At 46.7% G+C, this 12,747-nt stretch overlaps 1 protein-coding gene across 5 annotated transcripts in view; it reads right to left on the bottom strand.

Annotated features, from left to right (window-relative positions):
• FAM168A (family with sequence similarity 168 member A) overlaps positions 1–12,302 on the bottom strand; it is a 175,761-nt gene extending 163,459 nt beyond the window's left edge. For 4 of the 5 annotated variants that reach the window (XM_081860773.1, XM_081860775.1, XM_081860776.1 and 1 more), the window contains exon 1: positions 12,225–12,302. The gene's annotated coding sequence lies outside the window, so the exon portion shown is untranslated. Of the gene's footprint in view, positions 1–8,229; positions 8,351–12,224 lie in introns of those variants that run through there. The other variant, XM_081860774.1, reaches the window with a different exon arrangement.
• Between the last annotated feature and the right edge of the window lie 445 nt (positions 12,303–12,747).

Here is a 12,747-nt window from a genome sequence, read left to right as displayed (position 1 = left end):
AATTAGTTTTTAACTTTGTTTAAATTTAAGAATGTATTTTTAACTGGATTATGGACAAATTAACTGGCTTGAGGCTTTACATGACTAAACAGACCAAGACCCCAGAGAGATAAAAATAGAAAGCTTATTAAGACATACAGATAAGCAGGCAAAGTCCTATGGGGTATAGAGTCAGTCAGCCTGGGGGGAAATGTTGATCTGGTCAAGTGTTCAAAGTTTTACGAATCCCTAGGAAAAACACTACTCAAATTACGGACCACTAACCTTGCTAGTAAGGGATTTCTACATGGTCAAAATAATCACATTTAACAGGGCAAAAGCAATATATAAATATGGCCAAAGGCTTGCAGACCTCTTAGGCCTCCCCTGTGCAGGAGAATATGATGATTTAGCAAGTGCTTGCTCAAGTACTAACTTTAAGAGAAGAAAGGACCATGATGGGAATTAGCATGACCTTCTTAATAGTGGCCCCTGAGTTGAGCTGCAAAATTTTCCCTCAGTATTTTCACTGAGGAACCTGTACAAAGCTCATTGACACTGCTTAACGTGTGGAGATTGCAGAGAGGTTTCAAACTTTACTGCTGCTTTTGGAGCTGGGTGCTATAATTAACTTGGTGTGTTATATTTATGGTTTCCTATGTAATTAAGGAGTTATTAATAATTATATTGGGATCCTTTTTTCCTGTCATGAATTGCCTTGAGCTTACCAAGAGGAAGGATACAAGTGTTATAAAACAAATAAAGAGTCTGCCATCTGAAGCTCTGCTATTTTTCACTTCCATTTCAATTAACAGAAAAAGGCAGAGGGAAGATGTGATTGTGCCACTATGGCTGCCACTTCATTTTTGTTATTTGCAACATTATTTTTTATGCTAATTTTAGTGTTTTAGGTACCTTTCATAGTTATTTTCACTAGCTGACCATTAGGTCCAGTCGTGGCCGACTCTGGGGTTGTGGCACTCATCTCGCTTTATTGGCCGAGGGAGCCGGCGTACAGCTTCCAGGTCATGTGGCCAGCATGACTAAGCTGCTTCTGGCGAAACCAGAGCAGCGCACGAAAACACAATTTACCTTCCCATCGGAGTGCTACCTATTTATCTACTTGCACTTTGACGCGCTTTCGAACTGCTAGGTTGGAAGGAGCAGGGACCGAGCAACGGGAGCTCACCCATCGTGGGAATTTGAACCACCGACCTTCTGATCGGCTGGTACCTCCTAAATGAAACAGCCTGTTATTCCTGACTCTCTAGGGAACACTTCTGGTGCATCTTTGTTATCACAGGGATTCAAAGAGTGGAGAGACACTACAGTGGAAGTGATCATCACCTCAAGAGTTTATCAGCCCTTCAGTGAAAGGAAGCTGTGGAACAGGGGTAGGCAACCTAAGGCCCACGGGCCGGATGCGGCCCAATCGTCTTTTCAATCAGCCTGTGGATGGTCCGGGAGTCAGTGTTTTTACATGAGTAGAATGTATGCTTTTATTTAAAATGCATCTCTGGGTTATTTGTGGGGCCTGCCTGGGGTTTTTATGTGAGTAGAATGTGTTCTTTTATTTAAAATGCATCTCTGGGTTATTTGTGGAGCATAGGAATTCGTTCATATTTTTATTTTCAATATATAGTCTGGCCCCCCACATGGTCTGAGGGGCAGTAGACCGGCCCACGGCTGAAAAAGGTTGCTGACCCCTGATCTGGAACAACAAGCTGCTTCCCTGGAACCAGTCACCTGGCCCCAGGCTCCCTAAGACCCACAAGCCCCCTTTCAGATTCTATGCCTTGAGAGAGATGTTCCTGCCCTTGGGGTGTGGAAAAGTGGGATGAACCCCCAAGATCACAACCAAATTTCAAATGTGTTTGGGAAGTCAGATTTTGCATTCTTTCTGAAATTGTGAAGCTTTATGTGGGGGGATGTTAATTAGCATTCTGCTACTGTATGTGAATTGCTTGGGTTTAATTACTAAGGGCTGATTAATGATGTCTCATACTCAAGGCATGTTTTTGTAGTCCCAATTTTTTTTTGGGGGGGGGGAACATAAGCTCATCACAACACTAGACAGGAATCACCACGCTTCAAGGGCAAATGAATACTGTATTCCTATTGTTAATATCAACAACCTCAGATATGCAGATGACACAACTTTGATGGCAGAAAGTGAAGAGGAATTAAAGAATCTCTTAATGAGGGTGAAAGAGGAGAGCGCAAAATATGGTCTGAAGCTCAACATCAAAAAAAGCTAAGATCATGGCCACTGGTCCCATCACCTCCTGGCAAATAGAAGGGGAAGAAATGGAGGCAGTGAGAGATTTAATTTCTTGGGCTCCATGATCACTGCAAATGGTGACAGCAGTCACGAAATTAAAAGACGCCTGCTTCTTGGGAGAAAAGCAATGACAAACCTAGACAGCATCTTAAAAAGTAGAGACATCACCTTGCCAACAAAGGTCCGTATAGTGAAAGCTATGGTTTTCCCAGTAGTGATGTATGGAAGTGAGAACTGGACCATAAAGAAGGCTGATCGCCAAAGAATTGATGCTTTTGAATTATGGTGCTGGAGGAGACTCTTGAGAGTCCCATGGACTGCAAGAAGATCAAACCTCTCCATCCTGAAGGAAATCAGCCCTGAGTGCTCACTGGAAGGACAGATCCTGAAGCTGAGGCTCCAAGACTTTGGCCACCTCATGAGAAGAGAAGACTCCCTGGAAAAGACCCTGATGTTGGGAAAGATGGAGGGCACAAGGAGAAGGGGAGGACAGAGGACGAGATGGTGGGACAGTGTTCTCGAAGCTACCAGCATGAGTTTGACCAAACTGCGGGAGGCAGTGGAAGACAGGAGTGCCTGGCGTGCTCTGGTCCATGGGGTGACGAAGAGTCGGACATGACTAAATGACAACATTGTTAATACTTCTGTTCAGGAATGTTCGACGCTCCCAGTAAGCATGAATGCCAACACGAATGATCCAGCACTAACCTGCACCATTCAAGTCTATGCTTTTCGCATTCGAGCAAATACTGATTTAGGGTGAAGACCATGTTCCCTGCTATTTTCCCCAAGTTGTCATTTAAGGTAAGGAAATAAATGTGTGTTAATAAAATTAAAGTTAAAGTTAAAGGGACCCCTGACCATTAGGTCCAGTTGTGGACGACTCTGGGGTTGTGGCGCTCATCTCGCTTTATTGGCCGAGGGAGCCGGCGTACAGCTTCCGGGTCATGTGGCCAGCATGACTAAGCCGCTTCTGTTGAACCAGAGCAGTGCACAGAAACGCCGTTTACCTTCCTGCCAGAGCGATACCTATTTATCTACTTGCACTTTGATGTGCTTTCGAACTGCTAGGTTGGCAGGCGCAGGGACTGAGCAACAGGAGCTCACCCCGACGCAGGGATTCGAACCGCCGACCTTCTGATTGGCAAGTCCTAGGCTCAGTGGTTTAACCCACAGCGCCACCCACATCCCTTGTTAATAAAATTAAGTACTAGCAAAATGTTTGTCGTTATAGTGGGTGAGTGTGCGCATATAGGGATGATTTGTATAGCTGCTAAGGGGGGGCGGGGAATGCAGGTGATGCATCTGTCCACATGCAGAGGCACACACGTGATTCCTATCAGTGAGGATGAGGGCATCCACTATCTGGGGTGAAAGACAGGACTTGTCCTCACACAGCCCTGTAAGATTTCTTGCTTACAGGTCACAGTCATCCTAATGAAAAACGTTCTCCTGCTACAGACTCCACAGGCTATAACCAAACAGAAGGTATGTACAGTGGTGCCTCGCAAGACAAAATTAATCCGTTCTGTGAGGCTCTTCGTATAGCGTTTTTTCATCTTGCGAAGCAAGCCCATTGACAGCTTAGCGGATTAGCGCTATTAGCGGTTTAGTGCCTTTAAGCGATCAGCTGTTAAGCGGTTTATCAGCGGATCAGCTGATAAGCGGCTTAACGGCTTAGGAAAAGGGGGGGGAAGGGAAAAAACCCTGCAGGAACTCGCAAGACATTTTTGTCTTGCAAAGCAAGCCCATAGGGAAATTCGTTTTGCGAAGCGCCTCCAAAACGGAAAACCCTTTCGCCTAGCGGGTTTTCCGTCTTGCGAGGCGTTCGTCTTGCGGGGCACCACTGTAGTCCATATGCATGACAGACACATTTCTAAAACGTAATTTCTACGGCCCCACTGTTTTTACTATGAAATCTCTTCAAGCTTCAATGGGAAGGGATTCATCAAATAAACAGTACCCTATGTTAAGACTAGAAACAATATGTACATGTAATATGATGTTTGTAGTCATGATATTAGCCTGAATTAGGGCCAGGTTTACCCAGCGCCCACAAAACCTGGGGCCAGCCCACTTCCAGCCATCAAACCAAACAGGATCTCGGTTGAGCAAGATCTCCGAATGGAAAACCTTGGAAGCATAGAAAAGGGCTGGAAAAGAGCTCAAATCAAGAGCTCCAGCAGATATAATCAAGCCTGAAAGGCATTAAGTGAAGACAAATGAAGATTGTAAACTGGACTGAAGGGCAGACAGAGCGCTTGGGAGGGAAAGCACATAAACAGTGTTTCCCTTTTAACAAGCTCATCATCTCCAGCCACCCAGCATTTTATGAAAGAAGATCAAAAATCCAGCCATGATTGTAGCATTTTAAAAAATGAGTCAGAAACAATAGTTAGGCTGAAGGATACACTCAGCCTGCCTAAGCAGGGTGCCCCTGCAATTGTGGCCATTTCCGGGCTTACCTGCATTTCCAAGACTGATTAGAGTGGATGAAATTTTGCTATGCTTGAGCCGAAATACTGCAGGGAGTCAGAACAGGGACAATTTTCTAAAACATCCTGGGTTGTTGCCTAAGAGATGTTTTGTGTTCTCTGATAACAGCAATTATTCCTCATTGGGATTTCTCAATTGTCGGAAAAGTATAGAGGGCCATCAATGCTGTTCTCTGTTTTGGGGGAGGGGGGGTCATACCAACCATTATATATTTCACACACAAAAAAGTTCATTACAGGCAGTTTCTCTTTTTAGATGTACTTTAGTCAAAGCTCAATCCGACAAGTGACACAGCAGCATTTGAATAAAGAAACTGACAGGTGAATTATTCAGCCTCACTAGAGAAAAATAATCAAATAGACATTTCACATCATAACTGTGCTGTTGCTCAGATTTAACATTTAAGCTATTCCCAAGCGCTATTTCTTAGCAAATTAGTAACAAATTATTCATCAAACAAAACTTCCCCCTTCAAATCTGCTTACTCCAGTATTATTATTTGGGGGTGCGGAGAATACAAGGTCCAGGGTTCAAATCCCTACTCAGCCATGAAGCTCACTGGGTTACACTGGCCAGTCACTGTCTTGGCTATCCTACCTCAGAGGGTTGTTGTGGTGATATAATGGGGAGGTGGAGAAGCATGTTCAGAACCTTGAGCTCCTTGGAGAAAAAAGTGGAATATCAATGTAAAAATAAAACAAACTGCCATCTAGATTCTCCCCTCAATGTCCATGGTATGGGTTTGCTTTAATTTCTTCCTCCCTTTCTCGTCACTTTGTAGTGTGCCCATTCTTTTAAATGGAAACTGGTGAAAAAGCAGTATGTAAATGTGACAAACATATACATTAATATGGTAACACTCCCTCTATGATTTTGATGATTGCAGCTCTAGCCTATGAACGCAGTCTGGGTGGAATCCAATATAGTACTAAGCCTGAGGTTTTGACAGTGCAAGGATTTCTGCTTTCACAAAGGAGTGTTTCCCTAACCCTAACCCCCAGCATGCACCCAAAATCAGTTCTGGAGCAGATCTGGGTAAGGCATTGGGGAAGAAGGGGGGAAATCCCGGTGCACAATGATGGGACACAGCAGAGTACGCTCTGCTACAGGTGCAACCTACTAAAATCAGTTAGCTATCCTGACAGTTAATCTGCTAGAGGCCGGAGTATGAACAGCCTTGCAGGATCAGGGCCAAGAGGCATACTGCAATGGCAGGTGAATCATAAGTTCCAAGGTCTATACCAGGGGTCGGCAAACTTTTTCAGCGGGGGGCCAGTCCACTGTCCCGCAGACCTTGTGGGGAGCCGGACTATATGTTGAAGAGGAAAAAAAATGAACTCCTATGCCCCACAAATAACCCAGAGATGCATTTTACATAAAAGGACACAATCTACTCATGTAAAAACACGCTGATTCCCAGACCGTCCGTGGGCCAGATTTAGAAGGTGACTGGGCCGGATCCGGCCCCTGGGCCTTAGTTTGCCTACCCATGGTGTATACAGAGGGTCATGGTCCTGAAATGTGGTCCTTCTATGCACTATCACGTAGGGAACAGCTTGGGATTGTTTCTTTGCATTCAGAAAATATGAAAGGCTGACTGAAACACCAAAGACCAGAAAGAGCTGGAGCCTCGCGGATGCAAGCAGAGAAAGCGGGGCAGTAAAGGAGGCTGGAGGTCCCAGCTACTGCTAGCTGGCAGAATTTATACTATCAACAGCTAATACCAGCCAGGAAGGAGTGAATTGTTACCAGGTGCAAAATGAAGCCCAAAAAACCCCCCGTCAACTATTTAGCAGTCTGCTAAAGGGTAACTGCTTAGCACTGCACAAAGGCTACTGAACCAGATAACCTGGGTTCAAGATGTAATACCCAACCGTACCCCCTTTCCCAATAGTATTATGATCGTAAGTCATGTTACCACCAGGAACAAATTCCATTGATTCAAACAGGAGTTAAAAGTAATTATGTTGATTAGCACTGGATTGCCAATCAACAATTAATATTGTTTATTGAGGGATTAACACAGTTATTAAGCTTACCTGCATTCAGTAAAATTGTTTACAAACATTAAATGTTATTTCTCTATGAATTCATTAGTAACTGAACTACATGTTCCAACACCTGTAAGTAGTTAATATTTATAATTTAATAAACCAGGCAGATATTGCAAAAAAAGGTGGCAATTGGAAAAAAAATGGCCAAGATGTGATCTGATGGCAGAATGATTTTTTGGTCTGCAGCCTGTATTCTGCCTCATTATATTCCCCTCTGGCTCTAACCAGACTATAATCAGCAGCCACTTCACAGTTAACATTTCATCACCAAATAACACTGTTGATTCAATCTAGCCCAGCAAAATGTTTCCCTTAAGATGCTTTCATCATCTGCATTTCTTGAAGAAATGCCCTTCCTTTCACCATCGCAACTTCTCAGTGAGAACAAATACTCTGCTGCATATGAAATCATATTTTGATTAAAACGTAAATGGAACCAATTGCCTTTCCCCCTCGTTGGCTAACACAACATGCCTTTGTCTGAAGGAAGGCAGGGAGACAGATGAGAGGAAAAACTCAACCTGCTCATTTTTCCACATTTGACAGTTTTCAGCACAAACTGAATTCCTTCTGGATGAAATTCAATCAACAGGAAATACAAGCTATAACCTGAATGCTTATCACCAAACAGGGCAGGGGAGGGAGGAAACTGCTAGAGCAAAAAAGCCTTTCAGCAATGAATAGGGGTGGTTTTTTTGCCATATTTCATGACTGTTTACAAAGAAGGATGAACACAGGACTACTTTTCACCTCAACACTATTAATCAGCAATATAATGATAAACTTAATTGCCCTTATTATTGCTATCCCAATAAATGAACTCTTGCAGCAATCTCTTTAAATATAAAAAACCTTTTATCCCCATTCCAGCCTGTATTCATGATAGAAAATTAATGCAGCTGAACATTTCTCAGTCTTGCAATATATCTGCTTTCAGCCCACGGATGTTACATGATGACATTTTCAATCACATCAAATCCAAAGCTTGGGTTCCAGCACATCATTAAAGACAAGGCAGAAACCATATTCATTCCCCACCACATAGGGTTACACAACAGCCATCCATTTGTTTTTCCCAGTACGTACAAGGGCAGCCCTAGCTACATTTTAGGCACCTATACTGATGCCGATTTTTATTTTATGTGGTCACTACCATCCATACAATGTCCAAAGTGATTTACATGCAAAAAAGGAACGTTGCAGAACACACACATTCCCCGGTTTCTCTAAAAGAATCCTTCTGCACAGCCCCAGAGTAACTTCCAAGAGTTGCCCTTTGCAAAGCTCAGAGGAGGTAGTAAAGGTTCAGAGTATTTGCCGTTCAGGAACTGCAGTGATGCTAAGCAAGTATATGTGTGCTCTTAATTCTCCTTCCAGCTCCCAAGAGGAGGGAAGGCAAATTAGAATCCCAGTTCTTACCTTCCCCTCGCTCTTGCAAAATGCAGCGTTCTTCTGTCTAAAATGTGCATGTAACTCCCACAGCACCTCATCACAGATCAGTCTGGCATAGTACACGTAGGAGTCATTCTCTAAGTGTGCACATTCCAATACTCTGCATTGAACATTCATGACGCTTGAGAGGTGCTATGCTTATGAAACATTGCTGCAGAAGCTCAGCTGAGGAAGCATATATTTAGGCTGCAATCCTATACACGCTTAGCTGACAGTAAGTCCCATCAAACTCAAGGGGCACTTTTGAGCGGGCATGGGCAAAATTACACTGCACTGATCACTATTCAGCGGGATGTATGCCATCTTTACATGCTCCCTATTTTCACAGCCACTCCTGTAATTTGGTCCTCTTCCTACTGCCACTGCCACCCTCGCTCCAAAAGGCATTCTTCCCAGTGTTAGAAACTGAATGGCACCTTAAACCTAGGTTATGGGCACTGCAATGGAGTGTCTATGCACGCTTTTTTATAACAAGAATACAAAGCTGAAAATGAATAAACTGCAGCTAAAATCTTATGTTCATTTTTCACATGGTCGAGTCCTTCCCCTGCCCATCCCCCTAATATTGTTATGAGGGTCCCTTCTCCAGTCTTCAAGAGTGGCTGGATGTGGAGAGGCAGAAAAAGGTCCTCCTTTTCTTCCAGAAGTGGCAGTCCCAATCTGAAATCTTAGGCTCAGTACTGCACCCAGAGCTCAGAAACTGATCGCATGAAATTCCCTGTCGCAAAACACGCCTAGAACAATGGGAGTTTCAAACACCAATTCCTCCCAATCTCTTCCCCAAATATTAACCTTTGATGGCAGGATATACATGCTGAGTATGAACAAGTTTAGATACCCCATCTCAGACCCCTCCCATCAAGATGTTATCTCGCTACCCTCACCTGCCTGTTACCTATCTCACTATCAGCAATACCCCAATTTACCCTCACCATACTCCCTTTGCCTAAACAATCATATTAAACAACTGCTTCTTTAAGACAGAAAACATGGTGTGCCCATCCAGTTCTCTCCCAGTGGCCAATGTTTTATGCCACACCCCTCGTGCCTACACTAGTGCCATGATCAAGTTCACTCATGGCACCCTGCTGGAATTCGTTCAAAACTTCTTGCCGGCATGCCATCCCTAGTTCCCGTGCACTCCTTTCATACGCTCAATCCCTTCACTGATTTCCACCACTGTGTTTCTTGGTCCATCCTGCTAAGCACCTAGAAAGATTCCCCATTTCATGCTATGGCCCTGTACTTATCCACAGTGTTCTAAAGCCATCTACCTTAAAGCTTTTATGGGCAACGCATCACCATCTTGCTTTTCCTCCATAACGCCCAGCAAGCATCCCGAAATTATCCCAAATCCGTTTAATTATCCCTTTTGTCTCACCCACAAACATATTTCCCCTTCCCAAACCCAGGGCTTTTGTGATACCCCTGTACCAGCACACCGTGTTCCCATTCCTGCTACGCTCCTTTGCCCCTGCTACACCAGATATCAGTGCCCTGTGTCAATGCCAAGCCAATGCCCTTTGTTGTTGTTTAGTTGTTTAGTCGTGTCTGACTCTTCGTGACCCATGGACCAGAGCACGCCAGGCACTCCTGTCTTCCAATGCCCTTTACCATCTCCCATTGCCTCAATGCCTGTTGCCATCATCTGCCTCGTCCCAACCCTTAACTCTAACAGGGACTTCCTCTGTCCCCATCACAGGCACACCAATGTGCCTATCAGCAATACCCCAATTCCAAACATCTTGCCGAACCCTGTATCACATCTACATCAACCCCCACTGAGATCAGTATCCTTTTACTATTCTGCCCCTACTCGATGATATGTACCCCAATGCCTTTTGACATTTCCGTCCTTTTTAAATTTATACGTATCCTGATTCTCTTCCTCTTCCAAAGAACTCAAGGTGCAGTTCTCCCTGCCACCTGATCCTCAACCCTGTGAAGCAGGTGTGCGCCAAGAGGCTGGCCTAAGGTCATGCAGCGAGTTTCGTGGCTAATCAGGAATTTGAACCTGGGGCCTCTCTGGTTCTCAGTCAACCATTGTGGATTGTCCCATTGTGCCACCACCACCACCCCAGAACGCACAAAAGGATTCACCAACTTCATCTGCATGTTCCACACCACACTGAGGCATAGCTGTCAACCTTCCCTTTTTTGCGGGACATTCCCTTATTCCAGCGCCGTTTCCTGCTGCTTCCCGCTGCTATCCCGGATTGTAAGATATCCCATAGACTGTCCCCAGGACTGGTGAGGCTGATGATCCCTTATTTTCAAATCTGAAAGTTGACAGCTATGCACTGAGCCATCAACACACAAACGAACCGTGACACACTCCTGACAATTTCTCCCACCCTTCATGCCACTAGAGGTCAGGGGTCCCAATGCAGACCCACAAACCCTGTCCTCACGCAGCATGGCATCTCTTTCCCAGATCTCCCTGCTAAAATATTTTTAAAGGGTGCATACAAATTAATAAAAGTACACAATCTATCTCTCTCTCTCACACACACACATATATACACACACATACACATACATACATACATAACATGCATGTGCATGCACAAATTGCCTCTGCTCCCCCCCCACCTAAAAAAACAATCCTTTAACCTTAACAAAGCAAGCACTCTGAGGCAGCCCCTCCTCAGTGATTCTGCACCGCCCCCCCCAAAAAAAACTTGCCTTGATCCCTCTCTTATGCATACCCCCCCACACATTTCACATACACACCACCAGCATCCTCGGCATCCCCTAAACACGCCAATACCTTGAGACTGCAGGCCAGAAATAATAAAACCACTAACAAGTCCGACCCCACATTAACTTCCCAGACACACACCCCGCCCCCATGACTGCAAGAACTTGGTGGAGGGGGGCACAGAAAAGGGGAGAGAAAACCGAGGAGACCCCTTACACTTGACCCTGCTAGGGTTTCCCCTCTCTCCCACACTCTCTGAGGCTAAGGGGGCGACAGACAGACAGATTGATAGATATAATATAATGTATTATATATATTTAATATATTATCATATTATATCTGTTTGTCTATCTATCTCCCACCTTTTTCTCTGATGGAACTCAAGGTGGCTATGAGGGTGTCTCAAGGGGGTGGTTACCGAGGGGGTCTATGGGGGGTTACCGAGGGGGTATATGGGGGGATATCAAGGGGGGTTACCGAGGGGGTCTATGGGGGGTTATTGAGGGGGTCTATGGGGGGATATCAAGGGGGGTTACCGAGGGGGTATATGGGGAGTTATTGAGGGGGTCTATGGGGGGATATCAAGGGGGGTTACCGAGGGGGTATATGGGGGGTTATTGAGGGGGTCTATGGGGGGATATCAAGGGAGGTTACTGAGGGGGTCTATGGGGGGTTACCGAGGGGGTATATGGGGGGATATCAAGGGGGGTTACCAAGGGGGTCTATGGGGAGTTATTGAGGGGGTCTATGGGGGGGATATCAAGGGGGGTTATATGGGGGGATATCAAGGAGGGGTTACCGAGGGGGTCTATGGGGATCTATGAGGCAGGCTATGAGGGGGTCTATGGGGATCTATCATGGAGGCTCTGAGGGGGGTCTATGGCGGGTCATCAAGGGGGTCTATGAGGGAGGCTGAGGGGGGTCTATGGGGTGATAGGGAGGGGGGTTATGTGGGGGTCTATGAGGAAGGCTCTATGGGGGGGGTCATCGAGGGGGTCTACGAGGCTGAGGGGGTTCTATGGGGGATATCGAGGGTGTCTACGGGGATCTATGAGGGAGGCTCTGAGGTGGGTCTATGGGCGATATAGAGGGGGGGGGTTACCGAGGGGGTCTATGGGGATCTATGCGGGTTCCCCCTGGGGGGCTTGGAGGGGCTCTGCTCCCCCCAGCGAAGGGGGGAGGGGAGCTCGACGGCGCGTGAGGGGGAGGCTGTTGTTGTTGCGGGGGGGGGTTTCTGGCGGGGGGTGTCCCCCTTCCCCACCTGCGGGTCTGGGAGCAGGGGTCCTCCTCGTCGGCGGGGCTGCGGGGCTCCAGCCTCCCCTCGCCGAGCAGCAGCAGCGTCCTCCGGTGGCGGCGGCGGCGGCGGCGGCGGCGGCGGTGTCGCGGGGGGAGCAGGAGGCCTCTGCGCGGGAGCCAAGGACGCGGCGGAGCTTTGTGGGCGAGCGAGCGAGCGAGCGGGGCTGTGAGGGAGCGCAGCGCCGAGGCTCCTGGCTGAGGGAGGGAGGAGGGAGCCGGAGAGGGAGGAGGCAGCGCCAGCCGGCAGAACCGTTACGAGAGCCGGGAGACTACAGATCCCGGCATGCCCCGCGCGCGCAGGGATCAGCCCCGCCAGGCGCCCGCCTCGCCGCGGGGCATCTCGGGGGTTGTAGTCGCCGAGGCGTCTCCGCCTCCTCCTCCTCCTCTTGGGCTTCGGCGGAAAGGGGAGGGAAGGGGCCCGCGGGGCATGCTGGGAGTTGTAGTAGGCGAATCACAGATTATTAATAGCTGCTGGGCGAGCTAATAAA

This window comes from Podarcis erhardii, assembly GCF_964252035.2.
Source record: "Podarcis erhardii genome assembly, chromosome: 4".
In the NCBI taxonomy this organism is placed as follows: domain Eukaryota; kingdom Metazoa; phylum Chordata; class Lepidosauria; order Squamata; family Lacertidae; genus Podarcis; species Podarcis erhardii.
The sequence above is the reverse complement of the archived record's forward strand: the minus strand, read 5'-3'. Positions and strand labels throughout refer to the sequence as shown.